Below are 7,442 nucleotides of genomic sequence, written 5' to 3'. Positions count from 1 at the left end.
AGATAAGAAGTTACTTGCCTACAGGAGCAGGAATTCTTAAAGCAGTGGTTCTCAACCTTTTTAGACTCAAGGCACCCCTTGGAAAATGCTGACTCCTGGTTTTCACTAGTTTTCTGACTACAGGGCAGTTTACCTGTTGCAGAAACTTGGAAAGACCACACCAGGCCAGAATGTTTTTAACACTGTGGCTTCCTACTTCAAATCTCTCAGTTTATCTTGTGATTCCTGTTTGCACACCTGGCAGTGATAACACCTGATGTGCTGCACCCCTCAACATCCTTGAAAGGATCTCAAGGCATCCTAGGGTGCTGAAGCACCTGGCTGAGAATCACTGTTTTAGAGAAATGCACCCCACCCGCCATGCCTCAGTACACAGCAAGGTGGTATGCATGTGGGCTAGCCATGTACTGGTAGCCAAGAGCATGAGGTACACTAGTACTCACGGTAGAAGGTTCATATGGATGGCACATCTCAAAGAGCTCTGGTTTCTATAAGTTAGTGTTATCATATTTTCTCATATGCTCTCCTCCTCCCCCCCTCCACCCTCGACATACATGTTTTTGGAAGAGAGAATAAGAGGGGGATTTCTCCAGAGTCTCCCCTGACAGCCCAGCTTCCCCTGGCCGAACACCCGGTGGGGATTCCCTTTGGTGGTGGCACTGCCCCTGCTCACCCCACATCCAAATTCCAGGCCCCTCCATGAGCCCTGTGGGTTGGATGATCCAATTCCATGAGCCTGATCACAGTACCTACTTGTGGGCTGTATCCTGGATACCCCTCTCATAGGATAATGTGCCAAATTAACACGTCTGTGTGTATAATGTTACAATATGTGAAGTTTCATTTCCTACACCTCTGTGTGCATGAACTTGTTCAACACTGCTCCTTAGGCCTGATATATATTCTTGTGCTTCTACTTAAGCGTAGGTACAAAGAAATGCATAAAAACCTGAGAGGCGGAGTCCTCTAGCAATTGTCTCCTGATATCACAACATCAATTTTGAGGAAAACTGTTCCCTCTCATGCATGGCCTTAGGTTATGGACCGATATAACAATTGCATCAATATCAAAAGATACTCCTAGAAGCTGTTACCATGGAACAGTTACATCTGCATGATTCTGTGGCTACAGGAGTGCAGCACAAGTGCTCCAGCCTTAACCCTGTTTCAATCCAGGTTAAAGTTGGGGTGATTTACCTAACTGATGTTGCTGCAGGCTCATGCTGACATCATACTCGGATCACAACTGCTGCATCCTTCTAGAGCAGCCAAGATACATTTGTGTACTCTCCTCTTGGTGTCCTCATATCACTCTCCACTAGGGGTCACAGTTTTACTTGCAGAGGGAGCTAGTTTTAGACATTAGCCGGAAGTCAGGCAGAAGTCAGGGCAGGGTGGCACCTTAGGGTATTTATACACATACTTTTTGCAGGGATGCGCCAGAGATCCACTGCTTTGGAGCACACTCAATAAATTCAGTCTGCTCCGCACACAAGCTGAAGCGAACTGAACTGCACTGCGTGCAGTTGTAGAAGCGGCAAAATGCATGTCAATGTGCAGAAAATGCTAGTGGTGTTTTAGTTCGCCTCCAAGGTGTTTTAGTTCAAAAGCATGCCACCGCCATTTTCTCAGCTCTGACATGCATTTTGCTGCTTATGCTACTGTATGCAGTGCAGCACCAGGTGCTTTTCAAAGTGCCTGGCGCTGCGATGCATGAATATGTTAAAATGCCCATAGATACTAACTCATTCAGAGAGGCATGAGCTTTTATAGGTGACAGCCTATTTTGTCAGATGCTGTATTTCATGACAAAGTAGGTTGTTGCCTTCAGAAGCTTATGTTTCTGTGAGTTTGTTTCTAAAGGCATTTTATACACGTGCTCCAGGGGTGGGGAGGGAGAGGGGGCGCTTTAATTAGAGAGGCTCCGAGAGCCGTTCTAATTACAGTACCCACAGCGTCACGTATATCAATGTCCCCACACTTCAAAATGGCAGCAGAGGCACTTTATCTAAAGCTCATTTGATGAGCTTTGGATAAAACATCCCTGCCACCTTTTTAAAGCATGGGGATTCAGATATGTGCTGCTGCAGTCATTACCGTGGTCATTACCATGCTCGATTGATTGAGTCTGCTCCGATGCACTGGAATTCCAGCGTGTTGGAGCAGCCTCCCTGCTTGTGTACAGGCTCCCGAAGGTTTTGCTCTGTCCTGCTTTCTGCAAGCTTTACTTGTAGTATCCATTTCTTCCTGTCTCCACAAAGCCCAGTAATAGACTCACTTGAAATGTTGCATTAGAATTTACTGTTCATCTGTGGTTCCTAGCATTTTGTAACACCCTACATTGTATTTGTGATTTTAATGTGAGCTACTTGAATCCTGGAGTGGCACAACAGAAGTTAATTCCTCCACCCAGATTTCTTCATTGCAGAGCTAGGTCCTGCCTCTTAACGTGACTGATGTTCCTTTAGCTTCTATGAAATACGAATTTCCTTGCAAAGCTCTGACCTGGGAACGTTTCTGGGATTTGGCAGTGATACATAATAAATGGCAGTTTAAGTGGAAGTCAGGTCATGTGTGCAGTGGTGCTGAGTGCTTTGTTTTTAACCACGCATGTTGCTCAAGCTTAGCTGTTAACCAGGCAACAGCCTGCCCTCCCTCCTCTGCCAGAGGTCTAATGCTGCCTCCACGGTAACTCTTCCTTCTCCCATGACCCCATCAGAGTGCTCATGTAGGAGATATCAGCAGTGCTGACAATGCTAAGGGCTGCAGCATGGAAGAGTTGCATTGTAGCAGTAGAGAGAACTGGCACTGAACTCAGACACAGGCCTATCTGCCTGTCAGTCACATGCTCCCTGTGCCAAAAGGCCTTTTTCTAAAGAACAGCAGCGCTGCTGCCTGGGCAGTCAATTCCAACATGGGTATACACGCAGCTCTGAAGGTATAGGCTGCAGCAAAGATCCTGCCCTTATGTAGGTATGTTGCACAGCACTTAGGTGCCCTGCTCCTTAGAGTGGAAACCGATAGGGAGAGAGCCCTAGCAGTGAGCAGGGAGCCCCAGCTGCTGGTTACCAGGGCAAGCAGAGTAATTAGTGACCCACACCTGCCAGTGGTCAGCTGACCGGAAGGGGCAGGGCCTGGCACATACAAACCCCAGGGCTGAGACCAGGCTTGCAGTTCCCTGTCAGCCCTCAGGGGGAAGGAGCTCTTCCAGAGTGACCAAAGGGGAGAGGCTGACTGCAGGAGCAGCTTCTGACAATGTTGAGGGACGGAGTATTCCCCAGTATGGTTTGAGTGATGCTGTAGCCGGGTGGCTTCAATTTAGGTTATAGCTGAGGGGCTTGTGGTTTGTTTGCTATTTTAAGACCGGTGGCTTGGGAGAGGCTGTAAGGGAATGGAGGAGGCCTCATAGGGGACCCATGGCAGCATGGGAACCCCAGCCCCAGAGAGGGGGGGGCAGCGAGACAGGGCCGCGGGGAGCCCGAGCGCCAGAGAGGGGGCCACATTGTAACAAGGCCCGGACTGAACAACGTCAGTTCCATCTGTGAGGCTTAGGGTGGTAAAGGGGTGGTAGGAGCCACACATAGCCCATAAGGCTAGGGTGCCCTGAGACACCCATTGCAGAATGGGACCCACGTAGGGTCTGGGAGTCCACAGGGTCAGATATTACAGCAAATTGTGTCCAAGAGGATGTAAGGCAGCCTCCCATATATTTATTCTCCATCAAAGATGTGGCGGGTGAGAATCGAGGGTGCTCTTTGGGCTAGCTTGGCACAGGAAGGGAGCCTTGGGGAGATCACAGTGCTCTGGCAGGACCCCACGCGGTGACAAGGTAAACAGATTGAAAGGTTTAAATTCAAATACATTTGGTTTCAGTGACCACAAAACTTGCCCTGTGCAATTCTGTAATTTGTGATTTAAACTGTCACTAGCTAGAACCATTCATGCCTAAAATGCTGTGCCCCAGAAATTGAGCTTGTTGTGCAGAAAGCACTCAACAAAGTTATTTAGACAGTAGCTATGTATCATTGTCCCTTGACTGATGATGGAAGACTGTAGCTCAGAGGTTAAGTAATTTGCTCCAGGACACAGTAACCCCTTGTCCTGCCTCCCAATCCAGTGCCCTGGTCACTGATCATCCTTCTTAGTGGTGGATTACCATCCCATGCACTCTCCACAGACCGGGAAAAAAATGTAACAACGCCCTTACACGCAAGTGAAATAGTCATTGTTATGCTGTGTTCCCTGCAGGTGGTTCCAGATTAATCTTTTCCTCTCACCCATAATTTTTAATTCCCTCCCTTCCCCACTCCACCAACACCGGTCTCTTAGAGCCTGAGCCAAAGAAGGGCTGACTGCCTGTACATCTCCTGTTTAAGTCAGTTGGAGATGCCATGCTCAGTACTTCTCAGAATCAGACCACTCCTGAGGTGTGCAAAAATTTATTAACTGAGACTTTTCTTTGCAAAGGAAATAGCTGACAGTTTCCTTGAGTACTTCTCTTTTTCAGACAGTTGATGTGATGTCAGGAAAGTGTTTGCTAACCAAAAGCCTCCTCAGGTTCATGGCTAGGATGCATTTGAAATGGTGTCAGTGTCACTCAGGGTGCTTGTACATGTGAATCCATTAAACATGTACACATGGTGAAAATATCACTTTGTGTGGCTTACGGGCATCACATACAAGACTTTTGGATATAGTTTAGTTTGCAATATTGCAAATTGCAGCGAGACAGCTGTCAGCTTGCCCCCTGGCCATGGGAGAGGCAGGATCCACAGAAAAAAAGGATCAGGCCCCTTGCCACTTTGCCTGCAGCAGGCACCTGCTGAAAGCAGAAGTGGTGACTGGCTTGGTCCTTTTTTTTTGGTGGAGCCTGCCCACCTCTTCTGGGGCTGCTGGGAGAGCTGCTGCCAAGCTGAGTGGCCCCTGAGCTGTGGTGGTGCCCCCCTGCGCCTGCCCAGGTGGGCTGCTAGCGAGCCAGGTGCTGCCCCAGTTCAGGGTCAGGAAATAGTTGGATTGGGCTGGGTGGTGCCTCCGCACTGGGGGCATAGATTAAAACCCCATCATGTGTACAAGCACCCTTACTGCCAAAGGCTCTCTGTTCTAATGACACATTGTGAATCATGTCCTGCTAAGAATCCCTACCAACAGCAAGACCTTTCTGGTTTTCAGAGACATTCAGAAACCAGCCATTGGTCTCTCTTGCTTGTTTTATATCTATCAGGGTTCTGCTGAGGGGATCAGTCTGATCATCAGCATGCTGTTCCAGCACTTCTAAAAGTGGTTTGGTTTCTATTTCCTGCTGAATGTAGGAAAGAAAAGCTTCCTTTGGAAAGCAGAATCCAGTTTGGGGGGAATTCTGTTAAGGTGTCATCCTGTTCTCTCCATATTATGCCTCTGTCTAGAGCTCATCTTTCTTTCTTGCCAACTCCTTTCATTAACTCTTTGTATCAGAGGCAAAGGTACAAATATGGGGAACGTGTTGTCTTGCCCTTTGATGAACCACTGCTGGAAATCCCCTCCTGCCAGCATCAGTTCATACTCTTACTCAGCACTAATCAGAGAACCTCCTCCTGTGAATCACAGCACTCAGCTGGCAGTCCGACTTAATAAAGAGGCCGGTGCTGCACCACCAGTGGCAGCAGCAACTGCGCAAAGAAAATGCAGAGGTCAGTGAACCCTCCAGAACAGGATTCTGCGATGAGAAAAAGAGATCTCAGACTTTCCTTATTTTCTTTCAGCTCCTACTCTAGGGTCACCTGCTGTTCCCATCTTCTCCCTTCTTCTCTCCCTTTGTTGTTGACTATTCTGCTGTCTTCTGAGATCTGAATCTAATTTCCCACCATACCCTATTGTTGGGTGACCTGCCCTGCTCACCCTGTTTTAGCCATACCAATGACTCTCAAGTCTATCTTTTCATTGCCACGGTTTTTGGTTTGTTTTTTTTTTTAAAGTCCAACCTCCATCTACTCTGCTATACCTGATCTTGGATATTCAATCCCCGCTCAGCTTCAACACAGTGAAAATTGACCTTCTCATCTCTTCTCCCTTTCTTTACCACCATCTTCCTGGTCACACAGATTACTACCATATTTTCTCATATGCCATATGCACCTTTCCCCCAAAAAATCAGCTGCTGAAAATTGGGGTGCATGCCTCAAGCAAGGAAAGACTGCTGAACCCCACATGCTCACTGCACTGCCCCCAGTCCAGCATCCACAGGATTACTTCCCCCCACCCCCATTTTACTTAGTTAAGGGGACACTGTCAAGATGCTGCTGGACAGATGCTGTGCTGCTGCAGATTCTGCTTCTGAGTCTATAGCACGGTCTGCAGCAGCAAAGCATCCACCAGTAGCTTGAGTGTCCCTTTAACTAAGTGAAACCCAGGGAAGGGAAAATAACCCTGTGTATACAGGATGGCAGCAGTGCAGTGAGCACACAGCTGCTGGCTCTGGACAATAGGAGCCCTGTATGCTCACTGCATATGGTTACTTTCCCTTTCTACCCATTGTATAACTAGGAGCAGTGAAATGAGAAGGGCATCAACCCCATCAACCAATTTAGAAGGGTGCCAGACTGGCACTCCCTGTGGTGCCTATGCCAGGGGAAGGGGGGAGGGTTGCTGCAGAGCTGTATGTAAGGAGCCCACACCAGAATGGCCAGTGCCAGGAGCCAGTTTCCCAGGCACAGCAGCCTGAGCCCAAGCAGTCACCAGAAAGCAGAGAGCCCGGGCTGGGGCAGGTAAGATTCTGCCCCGCTTCCCCTTTTTAAGGTGTTATGTACTTTGTAACTTGAATACCAATATTTGCAAGGAAAAGTCTTTTTTTTCCCTTCATTCTGCCTTCTGAAAACAGGTGCATGTCTTATTTGGGGAGGGGGGATTATGTGAGTAAATACAGTACCTCACTGTCATTTCTCTGCATCTCCAGTATCACCAAATCCTGACGATATTTCCCTCCACAGTATATATAACCTAAAGGAGTTTCAGCACTTTTGCTCCTGCAGCTAGGAAACTTCTCCTCCAGGCCTTGGTTATCTCCTGCCTTGACAGATTTAAGGTTCTGGCCAAAATCTTCCATCTCTGTGACTGCTCAGCCCATTTGTCAGACACAGTCCAACTGAGTGTGGGTAGATAATGAAGGCTCTCCTGACCCTGACACTAGCAGGCTCTTTGCTAGAGGACCTATTGTCGAGTGCTAAAGCTGTGCCCTCAGAGGCTGATCAGGTCATTTCTGTAGCACTCCTGCATGCTGCCATTGGATCCACGTGTTTGGGGTACAAATCTATGGCAGAGCGCAATGCAATACAGCCATACCTGGGCTAACTTAGGTACCAAGAGCAATGCAGACTCATTACCACAGTTCTCTGCACAAACACAGCCCTAATTAGCCTGGACAAAGTGGCTGACTAAAACAGCTACACTACTTCTAGTAACAAAGCTAG

Source organism: Crocodylus siamensis, chromosome 3 (genome assembly GCF_052110815.1).
Source record: "Crocodylus siamensis isolate JL-2025a chromosome 3, ASM5211081v1, whole genome shotgun sequence".
NCBI classification, from domain to species: Eukaryota; Metazoa; Chordata; order Crocodylia; family Crocodylidae; genus Crocodylus; species Crocodylus siamensis.
The sequence above is the reverse complement of the archived record's forward strand: the minus strand, read 5'-3'. Positions refer to the sequence as shown.